Source organism: Coregonus lavaretus (assembly GCF_964263955.1).
Source record: "Coregonus lavaretus genome assembly, chromosome: 12".
In the NCBI taxonomy this organism is placed as follows: domain Eukaryota; kingdom Metazoa; phylum Chordata; class Actinopteri; order Salmoniformes; family Salmonidae; genus Coregonus; species Coregonus lavaretus.
This window is the reverse complement of record NC_139999.1, coordinates 46,946,290-46,956,093: the sequence shown is the minus strand read 5'-3', so window position 1 is coordinate 46,956,093 and position 9,804 is coordinate 46,946,290.

The window sequence follows — 9,804 nt, the reverse complement described above, 5'->3', positions numbered from 1 at the left end:
ATTCCAGAAAAACGCATGTCAAAAATGTTATAAATTGATTTGCATTTTAATGAGGGAAATAAGTATTTGACCCCCTCTCAATCAGAAAGATTTCTGGCTCCCAGGTGTCTTTTATGCAGGAAACGAGCTGAGATTAGGAGCCCACTCTTAAAGGGAGTGCTCCTAATCTCAGTTTTTTACCTGTATAAAAGACACCTGTCCACAGAAGCAATCAATCAATCAGATTCCAAACTCTCCACCAAGGCCAAGACCAAAGAGCTCTCCAAAGATGTCAGGGACAATATCGTAGACCTACACAAGGCTGGAAAGGGTTACAAGACCATCGCCAAGCAGCTTGGTGAGAAGGTGACAACAGTTGGTGTGATTATTCACAAATGGAAGAAACACAAAATAACTGTCAATCTCCCTCGGCCTGGGGCTCCATGCAAGATCTCACCTCGTGGAGTTGCAATGATCATGAGAACGGTGAGGAATTAGCCCAGAACTACACGGGAGGATCTTGTCAATGATCTCAAGGCAGCTGGGACCATAGTCACCAAGAAAACAATTGGTAACACACTACGCCGTAAAGGACTGAAATTCTGCAGCGCCCACAAGGTCCCCTGCTCAAGAAAGCACATATACAGGCCCGTCTGAAGTTTGCCAATGAACATCTGAATGATTCAGAGGAGAACTGGATGAAAGTGTTGTGGTCAGATGAGACCAAAATTGAGCTCTTTGGCATCAACTCAACTCGCCATGTTTGGAGGAGGAGGAATGCTGCCTATGACCCCAAGAACACCATCCCCACCGTCAAACATGGAGGTGGAAACATTATGCTTTAGGGGTGTTTTTCTGCTAAGGGGACAGGACAACTTAACCGCATCAAAGGGACGATGGACTGGGCCATGTACCATCAAATCTTGGGTGAAAACCTCCTTCCCTCAGCCAGGGCATTGAAAATGGGTCGTGGATGGGTATTCCAGCATGACAATGACCCAAAACACACGGCCAAGGCAACGAAGGAGTGGCTCAAGAAGAAGCACATTAAGGTCCTGGAGTGGCCTAGCCAGTCTCCAGACCTTAATCCCATAGAAAATCTGTGGAGGGAGCTGAAGTTTTGAGTTGCCAAACGTCAGCCTCGAAATCTTAATGACTTGGAGAAGATCTGCAAAGAGGAGTGGGACAAAATCCCTCCTGAGATGTGTGCAAACCTGGTGGCCAACTACAAGAAACGTCTGACCTCTGTGATTGCCAAAAAGGGTTTTGCCACCAAGTACTAAGTCATGTTTTGCAGAGGGGTCAAATACTTATTTCCCTCATTAAAATGCAAATCAATTTATAACATTTTTTACATGTTTTTTTGTTGTTATTCTGTCTCTCACTGTTCAAATAAACCTATCATTAAAATTAAACACTGATCATGTCTTTGTCAGTGGGCAAACATACAAAATCAGCAGGGGATCAAATACTTTTTTCCCTCACAGTATATACATATCCTTTTAAAAAATATATTTCCCTTTTTACTTTCCAACCCCACCACCCCTTCCTTAATTGGAGTAAACTAGTGAACAACAATGCTTAGGCCTCTACTTCCAGCTTATACATACTATATATATTTTATGGACACAGACAATTTTACAATAATTCTATTTTATTTGTTTTTACTCCTGAACTTCCACTACCTTCAACCTCTCCGATCATTTTCATTATGTCCATCCGGTTTGCTTCTATATGCCATATCTTTCTAACTGTGCACTTTCACAAAAGCTCTCAACCTATAACCTATATACTTATTATGGACACAGTATGCTTTACATTAGTTATCTTGTTGTTATTAGTTGTTGTTAGTTGTTATTAGTCCCATCCTTCAACTCCATTCAACACCTCCCATCTATCTCATAACACCATCCATATTGGATTTCTATTTGCCATATATTTTTCAAACTGTACTGTGATGTTTTACAAAAGTTCGGAACCCTTCTATTCTCATTGTTTCTACAGATTGTACATTTTAAAATCACCCAGTAGTGCTATCTGCAGGGTTAGCTCCAAGTAAATATTGCAATCATTTAGCCATTCCTGGACCTGTGTCCAAAAACAAGCTACAAATGGACAGTACCAAAACAAATGATCTAATGATTCTGTCTCTTCGCAGCAAAATCTGCAGAGCTGGGAAGATTGTATCCCCCATATAAATAACATTATATTGGTAGCAACAATTTTGTATAATAATTTAAATTGAAAAATTGTAAGTTTTGAAACCGGCGTAATTTTGCGTATCAGTTCATAAACACTATGCCATGGAATCGGTACGTCAAAAATCTCTTCCCAACTATTTTGCAATCTATATGGGACGGCTGTCAATCCTTTGGTCCTTAAATGAAACTGTATACTTTTTTATTTATCACAATTTTCTTTAACCAATTATACTATTTAATGCAGGGCCGACAGACATGTTCCTTACTTTTTCCCCCTTCCACTTTCCTCTTTCATTTTTGCGGTAATGCTGCAATTATTTGGTTGTAATTTTGGGTAGAGCAGGCATTTCCATATGTTTTTGTTAGCTGCATGTGCGACATAACTCCACCAGTCCTACCTATGATATAATTTACGAAGATTATACCTTTTTTAAACATTTTTTCAAAACATTATGTTTTTTTTATCAACTAGTATATTTGAGTTTAACCACAATATTTGTTGCATTATTTGTTCTGTTGTTTCTGGAGGATTAAATTGAAATTTCAACCAACTTTCTATGGCTGTCACGATCGTCTGAGGAAGCGGACCAATACGCAGCGTTGCGAGTGAACATGATGACTTTAATTAGAAAAGCACGTCAATACAAAACAAAAGACGAAAGTGAAGTCCAACAGTGACAAAGACTGAACTTGGAACAAAAACCCACAACACCCACAGGAAAAACATTCAGAATAAATATGGCTCCCAATCAGAGATAACGAGCCGACAGCTGACACTCGTTACCTCCGATTGGGAGTCATAGACCAAACCTAGAAATACAACAAACAGAAATGCAAACATAGAAAAACACCCAAAACACAACCAAACGAATACACCCTATACAACAAAACCCCACAACAAAACCCCACAAAACAAATACACCCTGGCTCAAATACAGAAGTCCCGGAGCCAGAGTGTCACAGTACCCCCCCCTAAAGGTGCGCACTCCGGGCGCACCAGCATACAGTCTAGGGGAGGGTCTGGGTGGGCGTCTGTCCACGGTGGCGGTTCTGGCCCTGGTCGTGGTCCCCACCCCACCTTAGTCACCACCCGCTTCCCTAGCCTCCTCCACATGATCACCCTCCAACTTACCCCACCTGGATTTAGGGGCAGCACCGGGCTAAGGGACAGCACCTGGCTAAGGGGCAGCACCGGACTAAGAGGCAGCACCAGGATAAGGGGCAGCACCGGGCTACGGGACAGCACCTGGCTAAGGGGCAGCACCGGACTCAATGGTGGATCCTGGCTGGCTGGCTCTGGCGGATCCTGGCTGGACGGCTCTGGCGGATCCTGGCTGGACGGCTCATGGCTGGCTGAAAGATCTGGCTGCTCATGGCTGGCTGACGGATCTGGCTGCTCATGGCTGGCTGACGGATCTGGCTGCTCATGGCTGGCTGACGGATCTGGCTGCTCATGGCTGGCTGACGGATCTGGCTGCTCATGGCTGGCTGACGGATCTGGCTGCTCATGGCTGGCCGACAGATCTGGCTGCTCATGGCTGGCTGACGGATCTGGCTGCTCATGGCTGGCTGACGGATCTGGCTGCTCATGGCTGGCGGAAGGCTCTGGCTGATCCTGTCTGGCGGAAGGCTCTGGCTGATCCTGTCTGGCGGAAGGCTCTAGCGGCTCCGGTCTGGCGGACGGCTCTGACGGCTCATGGCAGACGGGCGGCTTTGCAGGCTCAGTCCAGACGGCCAGTTCAAACGCCTTAGGGCAGACGGGCAGTTCAGGCCCCGTTGGGCAGACGGCAGACTCTGGCCGTCTGAGGCGCACCGTAGGCCTGGTGCGTGGTGCCGGAACTGGAGGTACCGGGCTGAGGACACGCATCTCAGGGCTAGTGCGGGGAGAAGCAACAGGGTATGCAGGACCCTGGGAACGCACATAAAGCCTAGTGCGGAGAGCCGGAACAGGGCATGCTGGACCCTGGGGACTCACATAAGGCCTAGTGCGGAGAGAAGGAACAGGGCATGCTGGACCCTGGGGACGCACATAAGGCCTAGTGCGGAGAGCCGGAACAGGGCATGCTGGACCCTGGGGACTCACATAAGGCCTAGTGCGGAGAGCCGGAACAGGGCATGCTGGACCCTGGGGACTCACATAACGCCTAGTGCGGAGAGCCGGAACAGGGCATGCTGGACCCTGGGGACTCACATAACGCCTAGTGCGGGGAGAAGGAACAGGGCATGCTGGACCCTGGGGACGCACATAAGGCCTAGTGCGTGGTGCCGGAACTGGTGGTCCCGGGCTGAGGACACGCATCTCAGGACTAGTGCGGGGAGCAGGAACAGGCCGGGCTGGGCTGGTGACGCACACCATGAGCCTGGTGCGTGGAGCAGGAACCGGCCGGGCTGGGCTGGCGACGCACCCCGTAGGCTTCGTGCGTGGAGCAGGAACCGGCCGGGCTGGGCTGGTGACGCACACCACAGGCGTAGTGCGTAGAGCAGGAACCGGCCGGGCTGGGCTGGCGACGCACATCGTGGACCTGGTGCGTGGAGTAGGAACAGGCCGAGCTGGGCTGGCGACGCACATCGTGGACCTGGTGCGTGGAGTAGGAACAGGCCGGTCCGTACCGGGAACACACACCACTGGCCTTAACTGGGGATCAGGAACGGGCCGGACCGGACTGGTAACACACCTCAGTCTCTCACGCCGTGCCACAACAACTTCCCTCCCTCTACTCGCCAATGGCTCCCGTACTCCGAAAGCCTTCTCTCCACATCTCCCTGTGGCAGCCTCCTGCTGCCCAGCCGCCCAAGCCATGTGCCCCCCCCAAAAAATTTTTTGGGGTTGCCTCTCATCCTTCCGACGACGGCCCTGCCGACGCCGTTGCTCCTCTCTCCGTCGCCTCTCCACTGTCTCGCTCCATGGACGGCGATCCATCCCATCCAGGATTTCCTCCCAAGTCCATGACCCTTTACCGTCCAATATCTCCTCCCATGTCCAGACCCTTTGCTCCTGGATACGCTGCTTGGTCCTCTGCTTGGTGGGTTTTTCTGTCACGATCGTCTGAGGAAGCGGACCAATACGCAGCGTTGCGAGTGAACATGATGACTTTAATTAGAAAAGCACGTCAATACAAAACAAAAGACAAAAGTGAAGTCCAACAGTGACAAAGACTGAACTTGGAACAAAAACCCACAACACCCACAGGAAAAACATTCAGAATAAATATGGCTCCCAATCAGAGATAACGAGCCGACAGCTGACACTCGTTACCTCCGATTGGGAGTCATAGACCAAACCTAGAAATACAACAAACAGAAATGCAAACATAGAAAAACACCCAAAACACAACCAAACGAATACACCCTATACAACAAAACCCCACAACAAAACCCCACAAAACAAATACACCCTGGCTCAAATACAGAAGTCCCGGAGCCAGAGTGTCACAATGGCTTGTTTTAGAAATAGTGATATTTGTGAGATTATTTCCTTTTCAAATAACTGAAAGTGAGAGGTTGTAATCTGAATAAAGGGAAAAATGCCATTCTTGAACATTGGGTGAGAGAATCTTACTAATTTGCTAGAGAGCCAGTTCGGATTTAAGTATAACTTTTGTATGACTGAGCTTTTAGTGATAGGTCTAATGCTTTAATATTTAATTATTTCTGTCCTCCGAATTCATATTCATTATACAAATAGGCACGTTTAATTTTGTCTGGCTTGCCGTTCCAAATAAAATGGAATACGTTTTTCTCATATAATTTAAAAAACTGTTTGCTAGGCGTAGGCAAGACCATAAGCAAATAGGTAAACTGGGATAATACTAAAGAGTTAATCAGGGTGAGTTTTCCACAAATTGACAGGTATTTTACCTTTCCATGGTAGCAAGATCTTATCTATTTTTGCTAACTTTCTATAAAACATTTTTGGAGTGAGATCATTTATTTCATTTGGGATATGTATTCCGAGTATATCCACATCACCATCAGACCATTTTATTGGTAAACTACATGGTAATGTAAAATTGTACTTTTTAGTGATCCAATGCGTAATATAGTACATTTATCATAATTTGGTTGTAACCCAGAGAGGTTAGAAAATGTATCTAGATCCTCTATGAGGCTGTGGAGGGATTGAAGTTGTGGATTTAAAAGAAAACATGAATCATCAGCGTACAATGACACCTTTGTTTTTAAGCCCTGGATTTCTAATTCCTTGATATTATTGTTGGATCTGATTTTAATAGCTAACTTTTCAATGGCCATAATAAATAGATATGCCGATAGTGGACAACCTTGTTTCACTCCTCTTGACAGTTTAAAACTTTCTGAGAAATAGCCATTATTTACTATTTTACACATAGGGTTACTATACATGATTGTAACCCATTTTATAAGAGATTCTCCAAAATTGAAATGCTCCAGGCATTTATATATAAACCCCAGTCGTGCTTTATCAAATGCCTTTTCAAAGTCTGCTATGAATAGCAGGCCTGGTTTCCCAGAATATTAATAGTGTTCTATTGTTTCAAGTACTTGCCTTATATTATCTCCAATGTATCGTCCATGTAAAAAACCTGTCTGATTAGAATGAATAATGTCCGACAATACCTTTTTAATTCTATGCGCTATACATTTTGCTAGAATTTTTGCATCACAACACTGAAGTGTAAGGGGCCTCCAATTTTTTTAATGGACTGGATCTTTATATTTTCCACTTGTATCCTGTTTCAGTAATAATGAAATCAACCCTTCTTCTTGATTGTCTGATAATCTACTATTTACATAGGAGTGGTTAAAACATGCTAATAACAGTCTTCTGAGTATATCAAAAAAGGTTTGGTATACGTCGACTGGTATGCCATCCAACCCTGGAGTTTTCCCGGACTTAAAGTCTTTAATTGCATCCAGAAGTTCCTCCTCTGTAATTTCACCTTCACATGAGTCTTTCTGTATAGCTGTTAGTTTTACATTATCAATAGAAAACAATCTCTACAATTAGCTTCAGTTAGAGGAGATGGGAGGCGACTGAAACGAAAACATATGCTTAAAGTACTTTGTTTCCTCCTTCAAAATATCATTTGGTGAATCATGGGTGACTCCGTCATTTGTAACCAGTTTCAGTAAATTATTTTTGGTAGCATTTCTATGTTGAAGATTTAAAAATAACTTGGTGCATTTTCCCCATATTCCATCCAGTTTGCTTTATTTTTATAATATATGACACTTGATCTTTCTTGAATAAGTTTCTCCATTTCTTTTTGTTTTTCCTCTAATTTATTCTGAGCCTCTATGTTTCAGTTTTTATTACTATCTATCTGTTCTGTTAGACCTTCTATTTCCTTTGTTAGTATGAACTCTTTTGACCTAAATTGCTTTTGTTTTCGAGATGAGTACTGAATTGCATGGCCTTTAAAGGCACATTTAAAAGTGTCCCATATAATAAGGGGATTTGCTGTACCTATGTTATGTCGAAAAAAATCAGTTATAAATTCCTCTGTCCTAGTTAAAAACAAGTTGTCATCCAATAGGCTTTGATCAAATTTATAATATCCTCACCCACGTGGAAATTCATTAAGAGTAATGTACAGTGAGGGAAAAAAGTATTTGATCCCCTGCTGATTTTGTACGTTTGCCCACTGACAAAGACATGATCAGTCTATAATTTTAATGGTAGGTTTATTTGAACAGTGAGAGACTGAATAACAACAAACAAATCCAGAAAAACGCATGTCAAAAATGTTATGAATTGATTTGCATTTTAATGAGGGAAATAAGTACAGTGGGGAAAAAAAGTATTTAGTCAGCCAACAATTGTGCATGTTCTCCCACTTAAAAAGATGAGAGAGGCCTGTAATTTTCATCATAGGTACACGTCAACTATGACAGACAAAATGAGGAAAAAAAATCCAGAAAATCACATTGTAGGATTTTTAATGAATTTATTTGCAAATTATGGTGGAAAATAAGTATTTGGTCAATAACAAAAGTTTCTCAATACTTGTTATATACCCTTTGTTGGCAATGACACAGGTCAAACGTTTTCTGTAAGTCTTCACAAGGTTTTCACACACTGTTGCTGGTATTTTGGCCCATTCCTCCATGCAGATCTCCTCTAGAGCGTTTTGGGGCTGTCGCTGGGCAACACGGACTTTCAACTCCCTCCAAAGATTTTCTATGGGGTTGAGATCTGGAGACTGGCTAGGCCACTCCAGGACCTTGAAATGCTTCTTACGAAGCCACTCCTTCGTTGCCCGGGCGGTGTGTTTGGGATCATTGTCATGCTGAAAGACCCTGCCACGTTTCATCTTCAATGCCCTTGCTGATGGAAGGAGGTTTTCACTCAAAATCTCACGATACATGGCCCCATTCATTCTTTCCTTTACACGGATCAGTCGTCCTGGTCCCTTTGCAGAAAAACAGCCCCAAAGCATGATGTTTCCACCCCCATGCTTCACAGTAGGTATGGTGTTCTTTGGATGCAACTCAGCATTCTTTGTCCTCCAAATACGACGAGTTGAGTTTTTACCAAAAAGTTCTATTTTGGTTTCATCTGACCATATGACATTCTCCCAATCCTCTTCTGGATCATCCAAATGCACTCTAGCAAACTTCAGACGGGCCTGGACATGTACTGGCTTAAGAAGGGGGACACGTCTGGCACTGCAGGATTTGAGTCCCTGGCGGCGTAGTGTGTTACTGATGGTAGGCTTTGTTACTTTGGTCCCAGCTCTCTGCAGGTCATTCACTAGGTCCCCCCGTGTGGTTCTGGGATTTTTGCTCACCGTTCTTGTGATCATTTTGACCCCACGGGGTGAGATCTTGCGTGGAGCCCCAGATCGAGGGAGATTATCAGTGGTCTTGTATGTCTTCCATTTCCTAATAATTGCTCCCACAGTTGATTTCTTCGAACCAAGCTGCTTACCTATTGCAGATTCAGTCTTCCCAGCCTGGTGCAGGTCTACAATTTTGTTTCTGGTGTCCTTTGACAGCTCTTTGGTCTTGGCCATAGTGGAGTTTGGAGTGTGACTGTTTGAGGTTGTGGACAGGTGTCTTTTATACTGATAACAAGTTCAAACAGGTGCCATTAATACAGGTAACGTGTGGAGGACAGAGGAGCCTCTTAAAGAAGAAGTTACAGGTCTGTGAGAGCCAGAAATCTTGCTTGTTTGTAGGTGACCAAATACTTATTTTCCATCATAATTTGCAAATAAATTCATAATAAATCCTACAATGTGATTTTCTGGAGAAAAAAAATCTCAATTTGTCTGTCATAGTTGACGTGTACCTATGATGAAAATTACAGGCCTCTCTCATCTTTTTAAGTGAAAGAATTGCACAATTGGTGGCTGACTAAATACTTTTTTTCCCCACTGTATATTTTTTATAAATTAACAAATAAATGTCCTGGGGATAATGTTAATTCAGTGCTTATTGCAGGCCATTGTGGCAACCTGCTGAAAACGTTCTCAGAGAGAGGTAACTGACACACGTCTATTGGCTATCCTTTCGAGATACACATTTTGCGTATTACAATAGCAATACATGCATGCCTTATAGTCCAGGTGTTGTAGCCCAGGTGTTGCAGGAAGTAAAAGCAGGAAGTGTACCTATCAATCTGTGCTGTGATTTGTTAAAT